The 14,571-nt window shown below is 33.0% G+C and overlaps 1 long non-coding RNA gene and 1 pseudogene across 1 annotated transcript; both read left to right on the top strand.

Moving 5' to 3' along the window:
* The first annotated feature begins 1,827 nt into the window (after positions 1-1,827).
* Positions 1,828-3,843, top strand: LOC146907923 (uncharacterized). The gene is made up of 2 exons (XR_015018231.1): positions 1,828-2,158; positions 3,538-3,843. It is a non-coding gene; the product is annotated as an uncharacterized LOC146907923 (long non-coding RNA).
* A 3,483-nt stretch (positions 3,844-7,326) lies between these two features.
* LOC146907922 (uncharacterized) lies at positions 7,327-8,106 on the top strand (annotated as a pseudogene).
* Positions 8,107-14,571: the final 6,465 nt, after the last annotated feature.

Here is a 14,571-nt window from a genome sequence, read left to right as displayed (position 1 = left end):
TGATCAATAAATTCCATATCCCACCTTAAACGTCTAACATATATTTCTTTTCCCGTAATAAATAGAGTTCTAGATATTTTTGTTAGCTTTCAAATGGTATAAAGAACATCTTATTTGAACAAGTATAGTGTGTTGTCTGTTTAATTTGCAACAACTTAACTAATTAAGGAATCATTTACTGCCAAGAAATGTTAAAATTAGATCTTCATATATTCATGAGATTTACGGTTATCACTGTTAGCTTTTAAATGACATTTATTTCTTTTTAAAATGACATTTGTAACTCAAAATGTGACACCATGTAATTTACATTGTGTTCAAAATCATCTTCAAGCATGTGAATTTTACATTGTGTTCAAAATCATCTTCAACCATATGAATTTTACATTTGTTGCACATCATCCCATCTAGGGCTTGCGCAAAATTTTCGTGGTCTTCAAATTGATTACATGCCCCCACTAGAACTATTAGAATATAAAATATTCATTGTATACATTATTAGTTTATTGTATATTATCTCTAAATAATATACAATATACTAATAATATACATTATTAGTTTATTGTATATTATCTCTAAATAATATACAATATACTAATAATACAATGAATATTTTATATTCTATTAAGAACTACCTCCTCAAGTTAAAAATATATCTTGGGTACAACAAATGGAGTCTTTTTTACACTCCGTCTTCGACTCTCAGTCTCGTACTCCCTCTCCTAAAGACTCTAGATGAATGTGTTATGTTTTATTTTAAGGTTTTTGTTATTGTGAATGATTCAATGTTAACATGCTTCCATAAATTTTGTTATATATGGTATGATATGATGTGTATTTTTTTTTTATCAAACCAAACTCTCCAATAGTAATGTAAAGCCATGTCAAGACCAAACTTTACAAAAGAATTTGCCACTTGATTGGTTTCATGATGAATATGTTAAACCTTGTAGTATGTCGACTGAAAAATGTAAGAATGAGTGCACAAAACAATCATGTATCGTGGGTGTCTCGTAATACAAGCATTTGATAACTGCTAGATAATCAAACTCAATCACAACCTCTGAAAAGTCTCTTGAAATCACTCGCTCAAGCCCTTTAGAAATGGCACACAACTCTCCAATAGTAGTAATAAAACAAGCACTTGCTCATCGGTGGAATAAGACTTGCACAAATTAATTGAAAAAAAAAAAAATTGGAAACTCCATATAAAGAAAATTTCACCTACTAAAATCAAGGAATGAGAGAAAACAATAACATTTTGAGCCCTCAAAATAGTATTAAAAACTACCACAATTGATTCTCTAAGCTGACATATGAGCTTACCAGGTTCTCCTTCAACAACGAATTTAAATGTTAAGCTAAAAACCTATAGAGGCATTTTATCACTAGTAATCCAAAACGATAAAATAATAATAATAATAATCAAATTTCATTGCATGCATGCATTAGTATGTCTTTTTGTGAAAATTGTTAGGATCAGATTGAATTTTTGATTGATTTTTCAAAATCGAATCAAACCAAATTAATTGAACCGCATACATATATTTTAATACTTGTTTATTTATTAGCATGATATATTACAATAGTATATTGCATTATTCTCCTGTTGAAGAGATCACAGAGGAAGATCTAGACTAGTATTTCTAGGGGTGGGCAAAGTTAACCAAAAACCAATCTGAACCGGTTAATCGAATCGAACCATATTAAAATTAACCGAACCATTGCATTGGTTAACCGAATTGAACCGTTATTTGAAGATGGTTTACTGACCGAACCGAACTTTTATTAGATTCAATTAACTGGTATTATCCGAACCGAACCATTACAATTTACAACTCAATTAATCAGTTATCACACAAAACTTCTTTTCACACAATGACACAAAACGTGAACTGAACCCTTTTCTAAACCCTAATTTCAATTTCAATTTCTGAACCCTAATTTCTCCTCTTCAGGACCAGTGATGGTGATATCGAAGCTTTTTTCTTCACCTCACTCAATTCACTCTTCTGCGATTTTCCCACTTCAGCGACCAGCGACCATCGATCAGTGAGCATTTTTCTCTTCTGCGATTTTCCCACTTCTACTTCAGAGACCATTTTTTTCTGCGATCTTCACCTCTTCTTCGAAATCTTATGCGAACTCTTCACCTAAGGTACAAATTAGTTTATGGGTATGATTTGTTTTGAGTTTTGTTTTTGGGTATGATTGATTTTGGTTTTTGGGTATGATTTTGTTTGATTTTTGTTTCTAGGTATGATTGATTTTGGTTTGTGGGCATGTTCTTGTTTCTGGCATGTTTGTGTGATTATATGATGAGCGTTAATTTGTTACTGATTGTTGCAAAGTGACGTGTGAAATATTTGGACTCTTGGAAGCTTTTTTTAGCTCATTTCTATAACTTTTATTCATTTGTGTTCTCTACTGTGGAGTTTTTTGGTAGGATCATGAATCTTTTGTAACTTTGTTATTATTATTGTTGTAACTTTAAAGCCTTTGGTAATCAAATTTATTGGAACAAAAAATGCTGTTATTCTAAACAAATAGAGAACCAAATATAGCAGCACCCTTTTAGATTGATTTGAGAGAGAAATAGGTTTGGCTTGTATTGAAAGGTAAGCAAGAAATCCAATGTTGTTGTAGGCAGTGGAGAAATATGTAGTGTAATTAGTTTCTACCATATGATGATAGGATCCCTTGGTTATATATATTGTATTCTTTCATTAAACAAGCTAAGGGCTAAGAAGACTTGATAGTTCATTGTATATTGCCTCTTCCTTTTTCATCTACTGTGAGCTGCATTTCTCTGTTTCATCGAAGTGGAAGTGTGTGGTATTGATTTGTATGGGGCATCTAGTCCTTTTCATTGTATTTTGTGTCTGCAAAAATAAAAATGATTGTCTGCATAGAATTTTGTTCATGTACTCTGATCATCCTTTCTCCGATATATGGTTTATGATAGAGCATTATTTTGGTGTTTGATTCATGTAGCCGACCCCACTTAGTGGCATTTCTGGAATCTAACAAGGTGGATGATGTGTTACATTTGTGTGATGACTATGTGTGAATATTTTGTGTGATGGCTTGGCTTCTTAGCTTGTTTACATTACTAAGATAACTTATATGGATTTCTTTGTCAATCTTGTCTTAGTATCATTGTGCAAAGTGATGAGTTCTTGTAGTCTTACTCTCACACTATTATCTTGCTATATTATTCACAAAGAGAAAGTGAATCTGGCTTTTTTTTCTCTTCATGTTACTGGTTGTATTGGATTTCCTTGCTATTGAATTGTTTCGGCAATGGTTACTTTGCCATGACTAACAATGAGATTAGTTGATGGAAAAGAAACTCATGTAATTTTAAGACCATAGGTTGATTAGTCTGTGTTCAGTTACAATTCAGGATATAGAGACTCATTTATCAGGCACATAATTGTTTAATCTGAATGCAAATGTATAATATTAGTTACTGTCAAATGTCTTGAATCCCTTTCTAAGCCAATTCACTTCAATTCATGTCTTTTTGTTTTGCAGGGCCAATACCATATGAATGATCAAACATAATTCATAAAGTCAGAGATCAATTTGGACTTCAAAGTTGAAGTTATTAGCTACTTGTTGAGAGAAGATGTCTGCTATTATAAACATTTAGCTTTATTTTGTTTTGCCATTGTAATAGTTTTCTTTGGAAGGATGTTGACCCTGTTAACTTATGCAAGTATGATGTATTGAGAGTAACTAAGGAATTATTGTGCATCTTTATACTTCAAACTGAAGTTGATTTTATTATTACTTAAGGATTAAGCTCTTGTGATTTATGTGCTCTTATGTTGATGTCAACTGTCCAAAAGATATACTTCTATTGCATTTTTTGAAATTTACCAAAAGATGTGCTCTTGTGATTTATGTGCTCTTATGTTGATTTTTTTGACTTGGATCGGATCGGATCGGATCATTTTTTCAAATCCGAAGCAAACTAAACCGAACCACGAAAGCTATAGAAAGAGGATTTGAACTTTGAAGGTCAAAATGAATGTCATATTTTTCAGGCTGCTGCAAGTGAACCAAACAAGCTTTTAAAACAAAACCACAACTACTAACTTAGCAGAATTTTTTAACCTTGGACCTTAGCAGATTTTTCTATCAACTAATGGAACTAATAACAGATACACACTTTGATTCTGTGATTCCATTAAATATTAAAGAATAAATTAAAAACTATATTGCAATCGTAACCAATATGACATATTTTTTTACCGTGTTTAATCTTATATATTACATTAATTTAATCTATATCATTATTACTTCATATCTTTCAAAAAATAATAGATAATAATTTTCATACTGTAATTTTTATTTCTTAATATATTTTGCATTAAACTTATTATTTTACTGTGTTTGTGTAATAATAATATGAAAATTGTTGTTGACACATTCCATATGGCTGGGACACACATGTAAAATACCTTTTTACCCCCTCGGCAGTTAACTACCGAGGAATTCAAAATCCGGCTACAGTTAACTGCCGAGGAATTCCTCGGAAGTTAACTGTCGAGCAAAACTGTTTCATCAGATGAAACAGTCACCTGCTCCCCTTACACACTATTTTCTCATCACCTTCCGTACAACTCCAATCCAACCCAAAATCCTAAATTTTTTTTCCATCAAATCTTGCTCCAAAATGATTCAAGCATCAAGCATGGGATGTATCAACACACTTTTGACGTAAAAAAACAGGTATTGTGCATTTTATTCGGTTTATTTTTTGGATATGTCATGGTTTTACAACGTCAGTTACGTAACACTGTCATGGAGAATCTCGGTAGTATACTGCCGAGGAAAACCTTGGCCTTTAACGAGTGATTTTTTTGTCGGTGTTAGTCCTTTTTTTTGGTAGAAATTACACCGACGTATATTTTGGGGTCAAAATTGTAATGCCAATTTTTTGTGGCCAATATATAAGTAACATTATGTAATTGATATTGATATATATGATAATATGACTTTTATTGACTTGAAACTAGTGCAATACTTATTTATAGCTTATTAATGTTTACGCATTTGATTTATTCGTTATTACATTCCATTTAATTTTGTTCTAATCTATGATTATTTTGTTAAAGCTTTTGTCAAGTGAAACATGTCAGAGGTTGCAAGAATTGAAGGGCGTGTTAGGTATTGCGCGTTTAAAAAGACGGTTAAGGTTATGATAACACCGACGGACTCTATTGATGATTTGAAGACACAACTTAACACTTATTTTGAGCATCTTGGTGAAAATCAATATACACGTCACTTGTCTGCTCTAATGCCAATGATAGACCTAGGAGAAGATAGAGATGAATTCGCATGGAAAACGGCAAGCTATATGCCTTGGATTATTAAAGACGATAGCGACGTCGGATTTATGTTTAGGAATATGGTGGAAAATAATGTATTATATATATATGTTCGTTCCATATGCAATTGTAATGAATGTAAGTAGGGATTTAATTTAATGATGTGTAATGAGTTGTAATGTGTTGTTTGATTATGGACACTATGTTCCGTTTCGATGAATTTCAAACTTTTGTGTGGTTTGAACCAAATTTCGGTTTGATTTAATTGTGGACAAATGTAAAAGATATTATATTTTTCTTGTTTATGACCGAGTTTCATTGTTGTATAATTGGATTGCCTATGGAAATGCTCTGGTGAAATTACAGGTCAAAACTGGCCTAAAAACGGCTTGGTAAGGGTTAGCATTAATGCAGATCCTGCTGTCTGCATAAATGCTTTCCTCGGCAGTTAACTACCGAGGTTTTCCTCGGCAGTTAACTGCAGCCGTATTTTGAATTCCTCGGCAGTTAACTGCCGAGGGGGCAAAAACGTATTTTACATGTGTGCCACAGCTTTCTCACATGTGTGAACAACAATTTTCTAATAATATTAATAAAAAAAAATTATATTCTTAAAAAAAGTAAATAAAAAAATATTTTGCATTTTGGATAAAAAAAAGGATAAAAAAACAATTAAATTCACAAAAGGATAAAAAAAATACATTTCGGTTCAAAATATTGGTTTTGGTTCGGTTCGGTTCGGTTCGGTTCATAGGTAAGAAAACGGTTAACCGAACCATAACTTTGGTTCAGTTCCGTTAGCTCCATACATGAAACGGTTCGGTTCGGTTTTCCCGAACCATTTCAAAATTTCGGTTCGGTTCGGTTCGGTTTTTTAGGTTAACCGAACCATGCCCATATTTCGTTGGGGACGACTAAGTTTTGACGATGCAGCTGTCCAAAAGAACATCTCTACCAAAACAGAGGAAGTAAATTCCCGTTGGACATTGATGAATAGACTGAGGATGTCGCTGATGTTCCCATTTCTCGATGTCAAATTTATGAACAGGTAGGTCTTTTGTTGAATGACATGTCGAGGGACTATTTGGGTTTCAGGGAGCAGTTTCAACATGCTTTGAATAACCTTTCTCTCTTTACCGAACTTCAATCGGAGAATGAATCCATCAAGACAGCTTACCATGAGACGAATTTTTTTTTTCCGACCCTGTTTGCCAAAAAAATTCCAAAGTTGACCCCCTATTGAAAAAAAAATACAGAAATGACCCACTTTCAATTTTTGGGGTTTTTTTTTTGTCGTTTTCTGGAGTCCCGCCGTTTCAAATGGCGGGAATGAGCCGTCTTTCTGACGGCCGTCACGTCGCTGCAGGTTTTGTCTTTTTTTTTTATTTTTTTTTCAGTACCGCCATTTGAAATGGCGGGAATGAATATATCTTTTTTTTTTTCGTTTTTTTATTTTTTAAGCCATTATTTGTTTATTTATTTGTTTAACAATAAATAAATAAATATTTATTTATTTGTTTAATAATAAATAAAAACATATTAATTTATTTGAACGCATAATACATAACGTTATTAACTATCGGTTATTTATACTCGGACAATTTCTCCTAATATAACCGTTTTTTTTTGCCATTATTTGTTTATTTAAAACACAAATAATAATAAACGAAAATTAATGATAATAAATATTAATTTATTAATTTTAAAACACTAATTATTTTATTCATACGAAATAAAAACAAAAACTACTTTCTCCTCGGCAACCATTTACGCCAATGTAAACTATGACCTCCCGTAGCACATAATTTATCTTTTTTAGTTCGTACGGGTCGTTGATTTTGCTCTTCCTCTTCCTCTTCCTCATCTTCTTCCTGTTCCACATCCTCATCAGGAATTTCAGCATCATCATTAGTTTCCATAGCGACTTCATTTTGCACTTGTGGAGCTGAGTTGGTCCAGATTTCGTTAACGAAGTCATCGTCACATGACAAGCAACATCGTTGAGTCGTGGAACTCTGTGTTTAAGGGAACACGCAACCTACCTGTTACGCCTATAGTTCAATCAACCTACTATAGGCTGGCATGTCTCTTTACTGATAGGGCTCAAAAAGCGTTTGCAAGGGTAGGTTCTGGAGATTTGTTCAGTGAATATTGCCAGAATGTGATTAAGGATGAAATTGTTAAGTCCAACACCCATCATGTCGAACAGTTTGACCGAAAAAGGTATACCTTCTCAGTCCGTGAGACCGTCAACTACAGGGAGGGAAGGCGAATGGGAACTTTCAAGGTGGACCTACAAGCGGGGTGGTGTGATTGTGGGAAATTTCAAGCTTTACATTTGCCTTGTTCCCATGTCATAGCCGCGTGTTCTTCATTTCGCCATGACTACACAACCCTTATTCCAGCTGTGTTCAAAAACGAGAGTGTTTACTCCATCTACAACACAGCTTTCAAGTAGTACAGGATAAGAGTTATTGGCCCCCATACGACGGTCCCGTGCTTTGCCATAATCCAAACATGCAAAGACTAAAGAAAGGTCGACCCAATAGTACCCGCATAAGGACTGAAATGGACGAGGAGGTGGTAAAGAAGACTCCGACACCGAGACAGTGTGGGTTGTGTCGGCATACTGGTCATATTAGGAGAAATTGTCCGAGTTTAAATAACCGATAGTTAATAACATTATGTATTATGCATTCAAATAAATTAATATGTTTTTATTTATTGTTAAACAAATAAATAAACAAATAATGACCAAAAAAATAAAAAAGGGTTATATTAGGAGAAATTGTCCGAGTATAAATAACCGATAGTTAGTAACATTATGTATTATGCGTTCAAATAAATTAATATGTTTTTATTTATTATTAAACAAATAAATTAATATTTTTTTATTTATTGTTAAACAAATAAATAAACAAATAATGGCCAAAAAAATAAAAAATAAACGGTTATATTATGAGAAATTGTCCGAGTATAAATAACCGATAGTTAATAACGTTATGTATTATGCGTTCAAATAAATTAATATGTTTTTATTTATTATTATTATTATTTGTGCTTTAAATAAACAAACAATATCCAAAAAAATAAAAAAACGAAAAAAAATTAAATATTCATTCCCGTCATTTGAAATGGCGGTACTGGAAAAAAAAATAAAAAAAAAAGACAAAAACCTGCTGTAGCCTGTCATGAAGTGACTAGTGGCAGGAAGACGGCTCATTCCCGCCATTTGAAACGGCGGGACTGCACAAAACGACAAAAAAAAACCACCAAAAATTAAAAGTGGGTCATTTCTGTATTTTTTTTCAATAGGGGGTCAACTTTGGAATTTTTTTGGCAAACAGGGTCGGAAAAAAAAAAAAATTCCCCATGAGACTGCATAGGAGAAGAATAAGGCACTTGATGCCAACTAAAAATTAATCCTTCCTAGCACATGCTTCAAATCACAAATAAAAAAATAACAAAAATTCAATCAAGACAAATCGAACGAAAACTTGTATCATCTCCCTTGATCCTGGAAAAAAGGAAGAGTTAGTCAACCAGTCTTCATAACATACCAAAAACTTGCATAAGGAAAGAACCTTAGCACGAAGAATATGGTAGCTTTGTGATTGCATATGCATGAGAAACTTCAAAGTTAGTTAAAATTAAATTCAAGCATGGCTAATGTTTACATCAAACCACGTCCATGTTGGACACATTGCTAATATTTACATCAAACCACGTCCAAATTAAATTCTAGCATCATACACGGCCAGAATACATCTAGTTGTAATTGTGCATCCCGCCCATGCTTACCACCACAATTATCAACACATAAATTTTCAGTTGCATCAAGCTTCCTCTAAACGTCTCTCGTTGTTTGTTCTTCTGTTGGAGTACAAAGACCGCCTCACAATTAACAATATCATATATTATATCTAGTAAGGTCAACAATTTTACGGCAAGAAACTCCTACAATGAAACAAATATTTATTTGTTTCATTGTTGGAGTTTTCTTACAGTAAAGTTTCTGATCTCACTCAACCAATCGTTGAACAGATGTAGGTAACTTATCATTTGTACAAAGTTCAATATGATGGGCTCTATGGTCTAAACACTGGCCATCCAAACAAAACAAACAAGTCTAAAAGTTGACCCACTTTCGATTGTTTGTATCAACATCATCCTTATTGGGAATGAATTTAGATTGAGAGCAAAGGCTTAAGAATGTAATAAGAAAAGTGGGATTAGAAGAAGAGGACTAAATTATTTCTGAATTGGTCTTGCCTATTTTTTCTCCTTCTAATTTGGCAGAATGTGGTGTGTACACCCTCCGGTCACAAATATAAGCAAAAAAGTATGTTTTAGATTCATTTAATAAATGATGTATGTGGTCTTTATTATAGACAACATACATCATTTATTGAATGAATCTAAAATATGAATTTTTGCTTATATTTGTGACCGGAGGGTGTATTGCTTTAACTGTCTTTGATTTTGGAAATGAGAAAAAAGCGCTGATTTGAATAATTCATTAATGGAATGGTAAATTCCTTTTATAGAAAAAATAATGGAATATAAGCAAAAAGTATGTTTTAGATTCATTTAATAAATGATGTATGTGGTCTTTATTATAGACAACATACATCATTTATTGAATGAATCTAAAATATGAATTTTTGCTTATATTTGTGACCGGAGGGTGTATTGATTTAACTGTCTTTGATTTTGGAAATGAGAAAAAAGCGCTGATTTGAATAATTCATTAATGGAATGGTAAATTCCTTTTATAGAAAAAATAATGGAATATAAGCAAAAAAGTATGTTTTAGATTCATTTAATAAATGATGTATGTGGTCTTTATTATAGACAACATACATCATTTATTGAATGAATCTAAAATATGAATTTTTGCTTATATTTGTGACCGGAGGGTGTATTGCTTTAGCTGTCTTTGATTTTGGAAATGAGAAAAAAGCGCTGATTTGAATAATTCATTAATGGAATGGTAAATTCCTTTTATAGAAAAAATAATGGATGGTAGTAGAGTTTCCGTTTAATACGCTGAGTTAGTGGGTTTGAAGAACTTTTTTAGTTTTGTTTTACTGCATAATAGATAGGTTTTTGGTGAGCTTTTTTTTTTTAGGAAAAGATTTTTGGTGAGTTGGGTTCCAAAAATAGACTTATACCATATTAGATTTTGTAATTGGTGAGAAAGTGTGAGAAAACATGCACAAAAAAAATGAGAGAGGCTGGTTTAATTTAAGCTCATTGTTACAATGCATAAGAAAAATGAGAGAGGCTGGTATAATTTAAGGGGTGGAAATGGGTTAGGCCGGGTCAAACTTTGTAAGGCTTAAGTTTGACCTACTTCAAAAATTATAGGCCTAAGTTTGACCTATTACCCGTTATAGAGCTCATTTTCGAAGTCTGACCTATCCTTTTTTAAAAGTCTGATGAAGTCTGAAAGCCTATTTAAAAAACCTATTTTATTACACTATAGATCTAGCAACACATGTGAGCCTACTACTAAATAAGTCAAAATTTATCAAGGCCTAAAACATGTGAATATGTATGCTACTAAATAATGAAATCTTACGAATGTCTAATCACACCAATATATCTGCTACTAAATAATCAATGATATGAAGGCTTGAGTTTATGAAAAAAACTTCAACAATATCAATAATGGAAGATATATTATTATATATAAAAAACTTAATAGGTCGGTCTGACGGGTTTAATAGGCTTTTAGCCTGACCTATTTAATTAAAGGGAAATGTTATCTTGTGCCCTCAAGGCACAAGTTAAGAAGCCAAAGATAGAAACATTTTGTTGGAAATTGTGCATTCAATATTCTTGAAATTTGAAATCTTATCTTTTCAAGACAAAATTTATTATTTAATTTCATTTTTAGATTCTTAACATGTGCCCTGAGGGCACAAGTTAACACTACCCTTAATTAAATAGGTTTTATAAAAAGCTTGAGCCTAACCTTGTTAATAAACAAGCTGGGCCGAGTTAGACTTTAAATACACTAGAGTACCGTAGGCTCCTGTCGGACGACCTTACATGTTCCCACCCCTAATTGTTACATATAAGTAAACTGCAACTCTATATAGTTTAGACACAGCGAAATAAAAGTAACTAGCAACTAATGTAATTGAAAACAAAAAAGTTACTAAATATAACATAACATTAGATACATAAATTGTGCCAGGGCTGCACAATATTCATTAAACAACGCAAAAACTACGAGAAACATTAAGTGTAGTTAGAGAATTAACAAGGGCACTAGTTTAAACTGAAAATATACAAAATAACATAAACTGCTCATAATGATGAAACTGTTTATTACTCTGTCACCATTTTGTTTGGAATTCAATGACTAGATGTATCTTCTATCAACTCTTTTGGTTTCTTTTGGTCAGGCTATAATAAATGTTTATAGAAATGATATCAAGCAAAGTTTTGATTTCTTCTTAATAAGGAATAAAAGACTTGAAATCATAAATGACATTTTGTGCTATCTTATTGTCTCTAACATATTAAAGATCTCTAAACAGTTTAGAACCTCTTGGATCCCAATTTGCTTCAAAAGGGATACATAACCTCACGTAAAAGCAAAAGGAATACTTCCAATTTCTTATAGTTCATTCAGAACACTCAAAGACTTTTGAAACTTCGAATCTTTTTATTCTCTCTCCATTTTCGACTTGTATTGACGAGTCTTTCTTCTCTTCATCTTCTATTTTTGTCCCTTCGATTTCGAGTGGTATTCGTACCATAATTGAATGGTATTCGTACTGTATTGAGGGTATTTATTCTCGAATGATTATCTACCGTGTACGTAGTAGATAACTGTACAGTTTGAATTTGGTTGTTTTATCATGGGGACGGCGAAGTGGTTGATAATCTGTCTTGCAAGACCATGAACGTCCATGATTATTGGATTGTAACATATTAAAAATATGCAAGTTAGGGTTTAGAAGAGGATATTGGGTTTGGACTTTGGAGAACGGAAACCGTTGATTAGATTAAGATGAGGATATTAGGTTTAAAAGGGGTAAGCTAAGGATTAGAATAGAAGAAGGGAATGGATTTGGAGAAGGGTGGGAAAAATTACGCACCCTGATAAATTACGCAACATGAGATAGGATGAGAAAGAGGGAGATAAAATGAGAAGAGGTATGCATCAGATTTTAGTCGATGTGGCAATTTCTTATGGACGTGGACAAAATAAATGCTACATGTTAAAAAAGATGGAGTTAAGATCCTCTCCATTTTCTAAAAATAAATGGACAAGATCATTTAGTGAGAGATAGATACAATAAAGTATGTAGTGGTCATATTACTAAGCGAGTCCAGCTACTATTAATTATTTTTAAATTTCTGTGTTTTTATGTTGTAAATTGAAGAAAAGTATATAACAATAAATGGAGAGGATCTTGACTCAGAAAGATGGTTTGACGGTCATAATTAATAAATATAATAGATTTTATTAATGAAATGAGATGAGAATAACCTGATAAATTTTTTATTGGAAAGCCCTGGAGAAGAAAGGGGTGAGGATTGCCTATATTAGAGCTATCCAGGATATGTATGAGGGGGCTTCGACTAGTGTGAGGACGCAGGATGGGGATACCGGAGATTTTCCCATAACAATAGGACTGCACCAAGGGTCAACCCTAAGTCCTTATCTTTTTACTTTAGTTTTGGATGTACTGACGGAACACATCCAAGAGTTAGCACCGAGATGTATGCTTTTTGCAGATGATGTAGTCTTGCTTGGTGAGTCGAGGGAGGAGTTAAACGGGAGGCTAGAGACTTGGAGGCAAGCCTTAGAAGCGTACGGTTTCCGCCTGAGTAGAAACAAGACGGAATATATGGAATGTAACTTCAGTAAAAGGAGAAGTGGGTCTACCTTAGAGGTGAAAGTTGGAGATCATATCATACCCCAAGTTACACGGTTTAGATATCTTGGGTCCGTAGTACAAAATGACGGAGAAATAGAAGCTGATGTACATCATCGTATTCAAGCTGGGTGGTTGAAATGGAGAAGAGCCTCAGGTGTTTTGTGCGATAAGAAAGTACCACTTAAGCTGAAGGGAAAGTTCTATCGGACAGCAGTCAGACCGGCAATGTTGTATGGTACGGAGTGTTGGGCGATTAAGAGCCAACACGAGAGTAAAGTAAGCGTAGCGGAGATGAGGATGTTGCGTTGGATGAGTGGTAAGACTAGACATGATAGGATTAGGAATGACATCATTAGAGAGAGAGTGGGGGTAGCACCTATAGTAGAAAAGTTGGTAGAAAATAGGCTTAGATGGTTTGGACATGTAGAGAGAAGGCCCGTAGACGCCGTGGTAAGAAGAGTAGATCAAATGGCGGAGAGTCAGGTTAAAAGAGGTAGAGGAAGACCTAAGAAAACTATTAGAGAAACCATTAGAAAAGACTTAGAGGTCAATGAGTTGGATCCAAATATGGTCTTTGATAGAACATTATGGCGGCATTTGATCCATGTAGCCGACCCCACTTAGTGGGATAAGGCGTTGTTGTTGTTGTTGTTGTTGTTGTAATGCAATTCAAATTTGAAACATATTTTGCCATTTCTACAACATATAGTCGCGCACTCTTTTATATGATAATCACTTTTTATTTTACCTCATGACTATTTATTCCTATTTTTTTTTACTAAATATTAATTTTATTAGATTTCTTCATTAGAATCTTCTATTGGTCAAATAATTTTTTTAAGACTTCATACAAAATAACACTATCAATATGTAGCAACTTTTTTGAATATGTGGTATAAAGATGATAAATGTGAATCTTTTTACAAGTCTGTGTGCTATGAAACGTTATTCGGTATATATATACCTTTTTTTGACACAACGGTATATATATACCTGCCAACACAAAGAGTCTTTATAATATTACTAATGAAACCGCCCACTAAGAAATTACAAAACAACAAAGGTATGTCACTTGAGAAATCAGGTCAAGATGACACAAGTGCTTTTCCAGACAACATTGGTCATGACCTTCAAAACCAATTTCAGCCTTCTATTGACATCAATCAACCAATCAAAATTGAACAACAAGATCAAACTAATTTTGAGGTAAATCCACTTCTTATTTATTCTATTTATTTTCTTTTATGAATTTCATAGATTGGTATTAATTATAATAATTTTCTTGAGCTTCTTTTATAGAGTTATTATAAACAATGTGAATATATTTT

This window comes from Medicago sativa, chromosome 7 (genome assembly GCF_051527215.1).
Source record: "Medicago sativa cultivar Bolivia chromosome 7, Bolivia_mono, whole genome shotgun sequence".
In the NCBI taxonomy this organism is placed as follows: Eukaryota; Viridiplantae; Streptophyta; class Magnoliopsida; order Fabales; family Fabaceae; genus Medicago; species Medicago sativa.
The sequence above is the reverse complement of the archived record's forward strand: the minus strand, read 5'-3'. Positions and strand labels throughout refer to the sequence as shown.